Here is a 14,455-nt window from a genome sequence, read left to right on the forward strand (position 1 = left end):
TATCATCCTAAACCCTCCGGTGTTCCTCTTCTGGGTGTGCTAGTGTATCTGTTTAAAACTGAAAACATGCAAGTGCATAGTTACGGAACCTTTCCTTCTCTCTCTATAAACATGAAACTAGCCAGAGTAGCAGCTTAAGTTCTTGGCAGACCGAAGTGTTTTTAGTACAATTTTTCTAATTAATTTACGTTACAGTGCTAATACCAACTAAGTTAATTTATCATACACTCTCCTGCATACCACATTAACATTTCAGTCATAGTTTACATTACTTATTTTCAAGATTTGGCACTGTATCACTATTGAAATTTTTTTGCGGATTCCCATTGCCACTGTACAGTAGTGTTGAAATATTACTGTAGAGTGTCCCTCACTTTCCTACCTTCTTTACCTAGCTTGTGTTGACCTGATCTTCCTATGCCCAACAGATTATTTTGCTGCCATTCCTCTGGACTGATAACGTAGTGATTTGTGTTCTCTTTCTGTTGCAGTTGTCCAACATAACTCTACTCGCATGTGTCCAGTAAAAAATTGTGTAGCACACAAGTAGACAGTGTGATTTTCTCTACAGTTTCAACAGGTAGCTCCATTTTCTTAAGGAGAATTCTGAACCTATTGCTCAGTATTCCGAAAGCATTTTCAGAAGATCATCTTGCTCTGCTCAAATGGTAATTAAATATCTTCTGTTTCTGTGTGAGATTTGCCTTATATGGCTTCACTATGTGCTCTGATACGGGAAAAGCATCATCAACTGCAACTATAAAAGGTACTGTAGTTTGAGTTCCTGATATTATCTCTGGTGTAGAAATGTTCATTAAATTTTCAGCACCAGTAAGAATTTCCCAGAGTGGACTGTTCTAGAACACTCCTCCATCACTAATCCTCCCATTGCAACCTACATCAACACATGTACATTCATACTGTGCATCAACAAGTGCAAATAACGCAATGCTGTTACCTCGTTTGTAATTATGGTAGTATGATCCCATACATATTGGTGGTGGGAATACCACATGCTTCCCGTCTAAAGTACCAAGACAATTTGGAACGTTCCACATGTCTTGGAACTGTTTTGATATACATTTTCATTCACTTTCTCCTGATGTCATCTGAAAGACTGAAAATGTGATGTGAATATGTCAATGTGTCTGGCATAGACAGGAATTGAAAAATGAGTACAATCTTACAGTCTGGAATAACTGTGTATCAGACACACTTTCCCCTAATAACTGAAAATGATGAATTATGAAGCGCACAGATTTTGTCTGGAAATTTCTCAGGTAGGGGAGAAATAGATTTGGCCTTCAATTCTTAACATAAACTTTCAATGTGGGGAAACATTTTGAATATAATTGCCAAACTACATCGTTCCCCCAAACAAATGGCTTTTGGAAGTTGTTAAGAATGCCACTTTAAAGAATTTGTTGCTATTTCTAATGAATTAAGGATAATAAAGTGAATGCTACGGGTTTGCCCACTAACAGAAAGTAACAAATAAAACTGCATCAAAAAGTTGGAGCAGGGGCATCCAGAACACACCTTCAACCCAAAATATGTTTCTTGCTGAGAGAAACACATCTGAACAAAAATGGTTGCTCTATTGTACTTTTCAGCTTGCTTAACTGTGTTATTACATTAACTTATTTTGGTAATGTTCTCATGAATTTTACAAAATTAACGTATCTTCATGTATGAATCCTTTAAGCACTGGTAAACTGCGCCAAAAGTTTCAGAAGTAATTGAGAATATCGTGCTTACAGGTATTCTGAATGAAAACATTAGGCTTCTGTAGCTTTCTGCAGCACCTAGACACCTCAGTGTTAGAACTAATCTAAAGAAATTTATGGAGTTAGTTACAGCTTACAAGTATGCATTGTATGTTCAGCAGCCTAGTAATACTCATGTCTTTAAAGCTGATATACATTCTCGCATAACTGTGTTTTGCTTCGTTATTCTTGGACAATGCAATGTCAAGAATTCCGTCTCACCCATTCTCAGAACATTTTTGTGTGATTCCCTGTCCTCCAACCTCAGTTCATCGTGTAATAAACTGTGTAATTCCCGACCGCCGTCGTCACGCCTTAAAATCCAAGGTCTACTCCACCATCTTCTATTATGCGAGCGCAAATTTCTTCATCGACGTCGCCGAGACATTACAGCAGTAATGACTGCATAACCAGCAGCTGCCACTCTCGGTTCGTCATCAGCCATTTTCTAAAATAATGTTGCGTCATCTACAGTCATTGTGTGTACAGACTCAGCTACCAGATGGCATGCCAGGTCTTGGAACACGAAGTTTCACCATCTTATTTTAGCATTAGTGGCGCAAGATGTGTACTCGTGTGTACAGGGCTTAAAAGTAAAGCTGTCCTCAACCCTAAGGTTTGTTTCAACACCTCAGTGCTTTATTTTGTATGTGCCTATTAGAATGGTATGCACTTACTTTCCACCAGCCTTTAAACTAACTTACCCAACTAGATAAAGGGGATATAAATTCAAACAAGGAACTCCGATACAACTTAGCATTTTACACATTAAGAAATCAGTACTATTAGTTGAAGAAGAGAAAACTGAGAGAACAGTCTTAGGACTGACAGAGCTTAGACACCATGCCTTTGTACTTAAACGCTCACCCACATAGTCAGCAAACCACATAACTCTTTATTTTTAGGACATCCATGCTACTCTCTCTCTCTGTCTCAGTCTACCTTGCGTTCACCATTAGTTGTCTTCCGCAGCACTTCACTCAGAGTTAATCTTTCCATATCCTGGGTATCGGAGAAATCACCAACAAATTTCAAGATATACGGAAGTTCGTCTTCTGATGTGGGAAATAAAGTGTGATAAATAAAAAAGAATATCTTGACAGCATAGTTATGGGTAAAATAAAAATGTTATACTTGCCCATGTTTGCCATTAACAGCTTAAATTCTACGATTAGAAACGAAAAAGAAACCTTCGCAGAGTTTTTCTTTACAAAGCCTGGGCAGTAATAACAGTTGTTACCGTAAGAACGAATAATGGTCTTCCACTCAGATAACTAAAGGTGAAGCAGTATCCTTCCCCTCACGGCATTACAACTCTGTGTGTGTCTTAACTTCTTCAACACGTGACACCCATTCTGTCGCCTCTAATTTGTTCCTTTCGCATCCTGTAACCTAAGAGTTTTTATCCTATCTGCATCATCTATCTACCACCTCCATGGCATTTCTCTCTGCTTCTTCCGGTTGTTCTCCACTGATAAACCGTTTTCGTCGTTCTTCCGGCATCCATACTAAGAACATGACCAGGCCAGGCTGCTCTGCTACTGTTCATTAATTTACAATGCCATCTCATTTTATAAGACGGTCCAGCTCGAGCATTTGGTCTAGATATTCATAGAGCATTATTATCGTGAACTGCCCCATGGATCATGTGCGGCTCCAGCCTTAAAATATTCTGAGAGCTGCTGCTCATCAATACTCATTAATGTCCTTGTTTTTCATTCGTAGATTACGACTGCTTTGATCATGACTTTGTGTTTTCGCAGTTTAATTTGTCAAACAGGAAAGCCAGTAACTTCTTAAACGCCCGGAATCATCTGTTACGACTTCAGGTGGACGATTCTATTTGAGTTGCCATGGAATTCGTCATATTAATATTAGATCCCCAGGAACCATGGACCTTACCGTTGGCGGGGTGCGTGCCTCAGCCATACAGATAGCCATACCGTGTGCAACGTCACACGTATGTAGGCGAGTTATTCGGCCGCCTGTAACTGGTAGGATGTAAGGTAAATTTGTACGGCTGGTCGCTAGCCAGCGGACCCAGGGCGCGGTGTGTCCTGCCCAGCCGATAGGCTGATGACGGGCAGCCCACGTACAAAGGCGGTCAGCGAGTAGCAGGAGCCGGCCTGTGGTGGCCGTGCGGTTCTAGGCGCTGCAGTCCGGAGCCGCGGGACTGCTACGGTCGCAGGTTCGAATCCTGCATCGGGCATGGATGTGTGTGATGTCCTTAGGTTAGTTACCTCTGAGCACTATGGGACTTAACATCTGAGGTCATCAGTCCCCTAGAACTTAGAACTACTTAAACCTAACTAACCTAAGGACATCACACACATACATGCCCGAAGCAGGATTCGAACCTGCGACCGTAGCAGTCGAACGGTTCCGGACTGAGCGCCTAGAACCGCGAGACCACCGCGGTCGGCGCCGCGTGACCGCTTCAGTCGCAGGTTCGAATCCTGCCTCGGGCATGGATGTGTGTGATGTCCTTAGGTTAGTTACCTTTAAGTAGTTCTAAGTTCTAGGGGACTGATGACCTCAGATGTTAAGTCCCATAGTGCTCAGAGCCATTTGAACCATTTACTCATTACTTGCGGTTTGTTGCCGATTCCCGTAAGAGTTCGGGGACTGTTTGTGCATCCGCACAGAAGAAGACGATCAAATAGCAGGTCAGCCATAGCTGTATATATATGAAGATGGTATCTGTTCTTTGGGACATTTTAAACAATATTGAACAACATCTTGCTGTCGTTTAACGTGAGCACACATACGCAAGAATGCTAGTTTATTTATTTATTAAGAAACTGTTACTTATATTTATTGTTAATAGCGTAAGGAGGGGAAGGGGATTAATGTTTAACGTCCCGTCGACAACGAGGTCATTAGAGATGCAGCAGAAGCTCGGATCAGAGAAGAATGGAGAAGATAAGTAGCCGTGCTCTTCTGAAGGAACCATCCCAGCATTTGCCTTCAGCGACTTAGGGAAATAACGAAATACCTAAATCTGGATGATAGGACGAGGGATTGAACCGTTGTCCCTCCAAATGCGAGTCCAGTCTGATAATCACTGTGCTACCCCTCTCGGTTGTAAACGATCTGAGTGTGACAGAATGTTCATAGCATTCCTCATATTTAAATACTGTTATATTAGATTCGTGCAGAAGCTGTCAAGTTGAGTCAAATCACGTCCGTAAAACATACGGACGACATAATTTTGGTAGGGATGGCCTCCAGCCAAGGCAGTGGCGGAAAACTATTGGAGTAAAGTGGAGAGCGATACCTTGTGAATGATGCACTGCAGAGAGCGGTTCAGGACACTTTTATGTTAGTTCTGGAAGAAAGCAGACCTGCCTGAAGTGGGGTGTGGTATTTAGTCGTGTAGGTGATGGATTCTGAGCGGTGAACGGTGGCTAGAAAAATTTAACTTTTGAAGCAACTTGAACTATCGCGAGATCTGAATGTGCTCCAGTGTAGAACTTTTAACTTTTCATCTTGCATTAAGGAACTAAGACAAGACACGGTATGAGTTCTAATCTTTTTCTCTGCTGTTTTGATATGTAAGTCACCATGCTGAACTCTGAATTATTTTGGCGAGTACTCTGTGATTACGATCATGAAATGGCTCAGTTTTTCCGCGTTTTGGATGACTGTTTAGCTTGGGGATTCTGTTACCATAATTTTAAGGTACTTAACACAACTTCATTTCATTATAATAAAGTTGTATTTCTATTTGCATTTTAAGTGGTAATCGTTTCATCACATTCCTTTTTTTTTATTAACTTCTTGAATAAACATTATTTATCAGAATTCTCTAGTGTTGTCTACATCAGTTTCAGACGTTATAACAGAACCCTTTTTATTAATTATTCATTCATCAATTAATTATTATTTCTATGTGTTTCATTAAATCGCAGTTCTAGGCAATGCATAGACTATTTGATTGCGGATCGCAAATACAGGTTATTATTTGCAGCGAATTAAAGGCTGGGCTTGAAAGCAGACATGTATGGCTCGACCCTTACAGCTTCAGCGAGCCATTCGTTTTCAACAGAGGCGTGTATAGCCCAATTATTTAAGGCACGTAAAGTCGCACGTAGGTGCGACCACACGTAGAGGTATCCATTGAGAGGCCAGATAAAACATGTCCTTCCTGAAGAGGGCCAGCGGACTTAACAGTACCCCAAGAGCAAGTCTGGATGATTGACTGATTTGGCCGTGTAACATCAAATAAAATGACCTTGCTGCACTGATGGTGTTGTGTCCTGCCTACTCGTCAAATGTGGGGTGCCCAGGAAACATGATTTCTCGGATCGTTAGACAACAATTCAAGCAAATCGTATTAATGAATTTTACTGACAGAAAATAATAATTAACTTTGAGTAATTTACAATGATGTGTCGCAAGCAAAGGGCGACATGCAACATAAGCAATCTCTTTAGTACATACAATTAATAATACAAGAGAAATAATACAGTTCCTAAGCCCGCCCGGTTAGCCGTGCGATTTAACGCCCGGCTCTCCGGACTGGGAAGAAGCACCTGGTCCCCGGCACGAATCCGCCCGGCGGACTTGTGTCGAGGTCCGGTGATCCGGCCACTCTGTGGATGGTTTTTTGGCGGTTTTCTATTTTCCTCGGCGAGTGCGGGTTGGTTCCCCTTATTCCGCCTCAGCTACACTATGTCGGCAATTGCTGCGCAAACAAGTTCTCCACGTACACGTACACCACCATTACTCCACCACGAAAACATACACTATGTCGGCAATTGCTGCGCAAACAAGTTCTCCACGTACACGTACACCACTATTACTCCACCACGAAAACATAGGGGTTACACTCGTCTCGTGCGAGACGTTCCCTGGGGGGCGTGGGGGGGGGGGGGGGGGGGGGAGGGTCGCCGGCCGCGGTGGCCGTGCAGTTCTAGGAGCTGCAGACCGGAACCGCGGGACTGCTACGGTCGCAGGTTCGAATCCTGCCTCGGCCATGGATGTGTGTGATGTCCTTAGGTTAGTTAGGTTTAAGTAGTTCTAAGTTCTAGGGGACTGATGACCTAACATGTTAAGTCCCATAGTGCTCAGAGCCGTTTTTGGGGGAGGGTCCACTGGGGGCCTAACCGCACAATAACCCTGAAAGAGTGGTTCGGTGTGGGGCAGCGGATGGGTGAAGTGGACTGCGGTAGTCGTCGTAGGGTTGTGGACCACTGCGGCTGTGGCGGGGACGGAGTCTCTCCGTCGTTTCTAGGCCCCCGGTTAATATACAATACAATACAGTTCCTAAGTCGCTGCTATGCAAGTGCCTATTCTTGATGGCGCTGTCGAAGTCGGTGAACTGGGCCGCGGGCAGGTGGCGCGGCGCTAATGGTTTCTTCGCCTGGAAGCCGCTGCTGTCTCGTTGTCCACCGGGGGCCTAACCGCACAATAACCCTGAAAGAGTGTTTCGGTGTGGGGCGGCGACGGGTGAGGTCGACTGCGGTAGTCGTCGTGGGGTTGTGGACTACTGCGGCTGCGGCGGGGACAGAGCCTCCCCGTCGTTTCTAGGCCCCCGGTTAATATACAATACAATACAGTTCCTAAGTCGCTGCTATGTGAGTGCCTATTCTTGATGCTGCTGTCGAAGTCGGTGAAATGGGCCGCGGGCAGGTGGGGTGGCGCTAATGTTTTCTTCGCCTGAAAGCCGCTGCTGCCTCGTTGTCCTAGAGTCGGGTCGGTCAGCGTACTATTGGCTGATGTCTTCCTCACAGCTCTCTCTGCTCTAACGTTCCTGACCGTCGTGCCGGCGCTTGACTTTACGCCTGCACAGATCGTGCGAACGGCTGAAAGCAAAAAGAAAACTACAGCTGTAAATTTTCCTAAGGGCATGCTGATCTACTGTACGGTTAACTGTTGATGGCATCCTCTTGGGTAAAATACTATGGAGCAAAATATTCCCCCATGCAGAACAGAAAATTTAAAAAGAGAGATGGATAGGTTCCAGTTATATGCCTGTGTAGTGGGAATTAGTGAAGGTTGGTGGCGACAGGAACAGGACTTTTGATCAGGTGAATGCAGGGTTATAAATACATAATCAAATAGCAGTAATGCAGGAGTGGGTTTAATAATGAATAAGAAAATAAGAATGTGGGTAAACCTCTATGAACAGCATAGTGAACACATTATCATAGCCAAGATAGACATGAAGGTCACATCCGCCATAGTTGTACGAATTTATATGCCATCTAGCTCGACCCGCAGATGATGAAGAGATTTAAGAAATGTACGGTGAGATGAAAGAAATTATTCAGGTAGTTAAGGTAGACAAAAATTCAGTTGTGATGGGAGACTGAAATTCGATAGTGGAAAAAGAAAGAGAAGAAAAAGTAGTAATCGCGTATGGACTGAGGGAAAAGAATGAAAGAAGAAGCCTGGTAGAATTTTGCTTAGGCCATGCTTGAATAGTCGCTAACACATGATTTAAAAATCATGAAAGAAGACTCTACACGTGTAAGAGACCTGGAGACACCGGAAGGTTTCATATTGATTATACAATGGTAAGGCAGATTTCGGATGTAGATTCTAAATTGTAAGACTTTCCCAGGGGCAGATGTGAACTCCTACCACAGTTAATTGGTTATGAACTGTAGATTAAAAGTGAAGAAATTGCAAAAATGTATGACATCAAAGAGATAGAGCTTGGATAAGTTGAAACAAAAACAGAGCGTTGAGAGTTTTGGAGGAAGCTTTAGGCAACGACTGACTAGAATAGGGGAGAAGAATACAGTAGAAGACGAATGGGTAGCTTTTAGAGGTGAAATAGTGAAGGCAGCAGAGGATGAAATAGGTACAAAGATAATGCCTAGCAGAAATCCTTAGATATCACGGGAGATAATGAATTTTACAGATGAAAGCAAAAAATATGAAAATGCAACAAATGAAACAGGCGAAACGAAATATAAGCATCTAAAAAATGAGATTTACAGGCAGTGCGAAATGGCTTAGCAGGAATGGCTAGAGGACCAATTTAACGATTTGGAAGCATATTTCACAAGGAGAAAGAAAGATACCGCCCACAAGAAAATTAAATGGGCCTTTGGAGAAAAGAGAATCAGCTGTATGAATATCCAGAGCTCAAACGGAAAACCAGTACTAAGCAAAAAAGGGAAAGCTGAAAGATGGAAAGAGTATATAGAGGGTCTATACAAGGGCGATGAACCTGGAGACAATATCATAGAAAGGGGAGAGACGGTAGTTGAAGAAGAGATGGAAGATATGACACTGTGAGATGAATTTGACAGAGCACTGAAACACGTACATCGAAACAAGTTCCCTGGAGCACAACGACGTTCCGTCAGAAGTATGATAGCCTTGGGAGAGCCAGGCACGACAAAACTATTCCATCTGGTGTGCAAGATGTATGAGACAGGCGAAATACCTTCAGAATTCAAGAAGATGTAATGATATCAGGTTCAAAGAAGGCAGGTTCTGAAAAGAGTGCGTATTACCGAATTGTCAGTTTAATAAGTCATGGCTACAAAATACTAACACGAAATCTTTACAGATGAATTGAAAAACTGGTAGAAACCTTCTTCGTGGAAAATGATTGCACACCATCAGATTTAGTGGTAAGATGGTTCAGTCCATAGCTCGTCAAAAACTGAATACAGGTCAAGCACGAAAACAGGAAACTGGTGTACAAAGTTCTGAAAAAGAAAGCAAAATAGAAACAGTGAACAGTCGAAGGAAAAAAAGTGCAATACGGATCAGCCTGAAGCACCACGGTCGTCTTCGCTAAGTGATCAAGCTGTTAGATTGCCATATAGCCGACCCAGGTACGAACCTACTTTGTGCTGATGATTTTTTCCGCTGTTCGCTGTATTCAAATTTGTGCTGTGTAGTGGTGTAACGCCCGTTTTCAACAGCGAGTTTTCAGTAAGGGAACTATAATGACAGTTGATTCTGCACGATTACTCTATTAGCAGTCGAAAGGAAGTGGCTTTCGAATGGGAACCGCAAACGTTGGATGGGAAAGGCTACAAGACAACCGAATTCTCCACAACAAAACACGTCTGGTATGTCATACACGATATTCGTGACAGTACGTGTGTCATATAGTAGGAATCTCTTACCGACACACCTAATTTGTACGTCTGATAAGTGGGTGATATATGTCGCCTTGCCCGATTTAGGTGTTCGTATGAATGTGAATGTGATCACTCTCAAGGAAATGATGAAAACAATAGTTTGTCACATAAGCTGCAACAAATGAATGTAACAGTTTCTCAATTACACAGTTTCTCTGTGGTCCGTCAAAACATATGTTTTTAAGAGTTTTGAAGTTGCGATCCGTTTTAGAATTTTTAATTCCTTTGTTGTATCATAGTTCACACCTATCTATTCGTTGCTTTCATTTCTGTGAGACGTCTACGTGATATTTTGTTCTCTTTCGCTATTCATCACGTTTGCTTGCGACGATAATATGTTCTTACCACGTGACTTATATTCTACAACCAGTGTATAGTGTGGTAACTGTCAAGACTACAGAAAGCGGATAAACATTTCAGTAATCGGACGGACAGCTCATAATGTTGTCAATAAATAAAGTAAGAGGCAGAAGAAAGGTTTGAACACTGTGCGCCCACTCCCCAGTCTGACACTGTGACCACTGCACCATGATAGACTTGCTGATGTTATATGCTCATGTTGCAATTCTTTTCCTTTTACCGTTCACAGTTTCTCTTTTCCTTTTGTTTTTCACAGTTCAGTATACTTTCTTCCTGTTTTCATACTTGGTCTGTGTTCAGTTTCTGACAGACTATTCACAGAGCCATCATACTGCAAAATCTGAGGGGGTTGTAAGGGGAGTTTCCCTTAGGAATAGACACTGTGCCTATAAAAATCTACATTCCATTGTATGTAATAACAAAGAAATTTAGCTGTACTGTAAACAGTGATAAAGATTATTAATTTCAATAGAATTTATTATATATGTGAAAGATGAATTCAGAAGTACTGAGACTTTTATTTGAGTTACAGATGATATGAAATTGATGGATGTGTGTGAAACGCAAAGAAAATCATTATCTATTAAAGGAGATAGGAAGGTGACAAATCTGGATATGGAAAAGACGTTTGGAGAGAAATAAACAGTGAAGCTGTGGAGGAAGTGCACCAAACAGTGCAGAAATAATTACTTTCTCTTATTGGAAAAAACTGATTCAAGAAATTTTATGTAAAGCTATGTGAATTTTTTGTAATATGAGGCATGATCTAAAGAGTGGCAAACTTATATCAGTGACTAAAATGATTTTAGTAATTCTTATCGATTAACACTAAACACTTTATTTTATATATGTATCCTTTGATATGACAAATATAATAATTTTTGATGCATAAACTAATTAATGAAGACTTAATATGCTAATTAATACTAAATAGCTACACCTATAAGATTAAAATAATGAGAATGAACACACCAAGTGACTAACAGAATGCAACACATGTAAATAATTTCTATAACAGTTACAGTTAGGATTTTGGAATAATAATTGTATATACAACTAGCTGTGGCCTGGATATGTATTTAATCAAAGTTTCTATTAGTTCACCTCCTCCTTCCCTCTCTCTAAGTGCATCACCATCTCTCCCTCCTCCTGTGCATCTCCTCCTCCCCCCTCTCACTCTCCACCTCCTCAACCCACCATGACTGTTCCTCTGCTCTTGGCCCTCTCTCTGTCCATCTCCTTCCTCTCTCTGTCCATCTCTTCCCATTACCTGTCCAACCCCCTTCTCTCTGTCCGTCTCTTCCTATCACCTTCCATCATCTCCTCCTCCCTCATCTCTAAAAAAATGGTTTAAATGGCTCTGAGCACTATGGGTCTTGACATCTGAGGTCATCAGTCCTCTAGAACTTAGAACTACTTAAACCTAACTAACCTAAGGACATCACACACATCCATGCCCGAGGCAGGCTTCGAACCTGCGACCGCAGCAGTCGCGCGGTTCTGGACTGAAGCGCCTAGAACCGCTCGGCCTCAACGGCCGGACCCTCATATGTCTGTCCATCTCTGCCTCCCCTGTCTCCGCCCTTCTCCTGCCCCTTCTCTCTGTCCATCGACCCCTCCCCTCTCTTTGTCCATATCCTCCTCCCTCTCTCTCTGTCCATGTCCCTCTCCCCCTTCTCTTCGTCCATATCCTTCTCTTCCCTTCCTCTGACCAAACCCTTCTCGCCTCAATCTCTGTCCATATCCTACTCCCCCTATCCCTCTCCATCCCTTCCCTCTATCCCTCTCTTACTCCCCCCCTCCACATCTGTGTCCCTCACCTCCTTCCCCTTCTCTGTTTCTCTGTCTCCTCCTCCCACACAGTTCTCTGCCCATTACCCCCACCCCAAAAGGAGTTTGGTGGCCCTTACCCCCAAAGCATTTATTTCCACATAGTAGGTTATATGTGTACCAAGTTTGGTTGAAATCCATCCATGGACTTAGGAGGAGCTTTTTACCCACAGATTCACCTGTGGATGGGGTTATCACATGTATTTAACTTGTATTTAACTCTGACATGCTTGCCAATTTGACTTCATCAGCGTCCATATTTAAACATGTTGTACGCCTGTTAATGTTATGCAAGCCTCTAAGACATAAGGAAGTTCATTAGGTTACTTTATTTTTAATAATGCTTCACTGGATTTTGATGAATGCCCCCTCCCCTTCCAGGCTGTCCACAACTTGGGCAATTCTCCTATTTCCAACCCTATTTTAGATGAAATGTGTTTCGTTAGATGAAGAGGTTATTTCTTTAAAATAATTACTTTTTGTATGTAAGGCCTCACGTTGTCCCATTTCTACTTTTGTTAGGTATTTCTATGCGAATGTTGCCTTTCTTCCAATAATAAATTAATCTTTGCTTCCTGTTGTTGGTTACCCTTCCATCCTCCTTCCAGGTTCCTTCTGTTACTCTTCCCCTCCCCCTGCCCTCCGTCCTATGTCTTCCCATCTGGTTATAGACTACTTTTTATGTTAACAATAATCTTTTGTCTCTGGTTTTTTAAAAACAAAAAATGTATTTCGTATTAACGCTCTACGTGGCTATTCCTTCCTATTTTCTGTTATCTTTACTAAGGGAATCTGTACGTCTTACGCCACCTAGCTGTCGCCACCTAGTGGCTAGTTGGTTAACTTACGCGGCACAGGTCGCCTTAACTACCCAGTGTCGTCTTGGCGTGTGTGTAATTGTAAGGTACATGACCGCACATTTCTCTGATGTATGCCCTGTTAATATCTGGTACTGTACGTGTTTTCTATAACTTGTTTGTCAGTTTGTAAAATATTTATGCAATAACCTTTTCAATTATTAATATATTTCCATCGTGCTATTTGACCTTTTGTTGCTTTTTCAGATTATCACGACAAAAGTAATAACAGCTGTATGTTGTTTGTAGTGTCCATATTGGCAGTGTTTCAACGTTTAAAAATACCATTTCTTTGAGTCATTTCCATTTATGTTCAGGAAAAGGAAAATTAGAGTAGTGTAATGCCCTGTGGACATCGTGGTCATTAGAGATGGAGCACAAGCTCAGTTCACGAAAGGAAGGCGAAGCAAATCGGCTCAAAGGAAATATACCAGCATTTACCTGGAGCGATTTAGGGAAATCACCGTGAACCTAAATCTGCATAGTCGAATAAAGATTCGAACCGTCATTCTCCCGAATTCCAGACCATTGTACTAATCACTGCGTCACTTCGTTAGGTGTTTCCGTTCGGGGAAGTCAGGCTTTCTGGTTTTTTCCGTTTGTGAAGAGTTTCTCCATTTCTATCTTGTTTTAATCAACTTCATGTGGTTTTTCTGCTCTACCTGTAGACTTATGAAATGTGTCGGATTTGTTGTTGCCAGCAGGTAGGGTTCGCCTATGAATGGACGCCTTTTCGTGGCTGGAATGTTCTCTGCTGCCTGTCAGGTCACAAGCTTATGTATGAGGGCTAAATTTCAGATGCCTCACTGAAATGAAGCATTCTGTGTTTAAGATAGCTTGGGATTCTGTAGAATTCCTTACCATTCTTGAGATTTTTAGTTTCCACACTAACTTATTTTCCAAAAATTAATTGAGGAACCTGGAAACTCATATATGTAAAAATGTAATCGCTTTTAGTATAATGTTGTTTGAGGTTGTAGCGCCCTCCCTCTACGGTCCGCGCCTGCTGCAGCAGCAGTTGCGAGAAACAGCTCCTCCACGGCACTTGGCGACTGAATGTCATTTGTAGTGATTCCATGTGCTGACCTTGCCAACTGGCTTTGTCAAGCGGCACGATGTGGGTACATCTTTAGCCTGCAGCCAGCTCCGTGATCAGAAGCCAGCAGCGCAACACTTGACCGTGAGCGTGCGAGTGTACTCTACGCAGCGTGCACTCCACAAATGACGGGAGCCCGGAGCACGCTACGCTATCCTGATACGCTTATCCTAACATATGCACGCACGAGTCGTCGCTGAGACACGCCATGGTGCAGGAGAACAACACAGCTCCACTCTTATCAACAAAACTCATCTTTCAGCCGCTAGTAATGAACAAATGGGATGATTCTTCGAGCAAAGCTACCAGCACTCCCCATTCCCCCTGCCTCTGACACGAAATTCGCGTGACTGCTTGACACTTTCGTACAACTTTCCACAAGGTAACAGTCTGAAAATTAAATCTGCTATTAAATACTGACTACTCTGAAGAGGC

The 14,455-nt window shown here is 42.4% G+C and overlaps 1 protein-coding gene across 1 annotated transcript in view; it reads left to right on the forward strand.

Moving 5' to 3' along the window:
• Positions 1-14,455, forward strand: part of LOC126249212 (uncharacterized PE-PGRS family protein PE_PGRS10-like) — a 102,534-nt gene that overhangs the window by 50,936 nt on the left and 37,143 nt on the right. The window lies entirely within an intron of this gene.

The sequence above is a fragment of the Schistocerca nitens genome, chromosome 3 (assembly GCF_023898315.1).
Source record: "Schistocerca nitens isolate TAMUIC-IGC-003100 chromosome 3, iqSchNite1.1, whole genome shotgun sequence".
NCBI lineage: Eukaryota > Metazoa > Arthropoda > Insecta > Orthoptera > Acrididae > Schistocerca > Schistocerca nitens.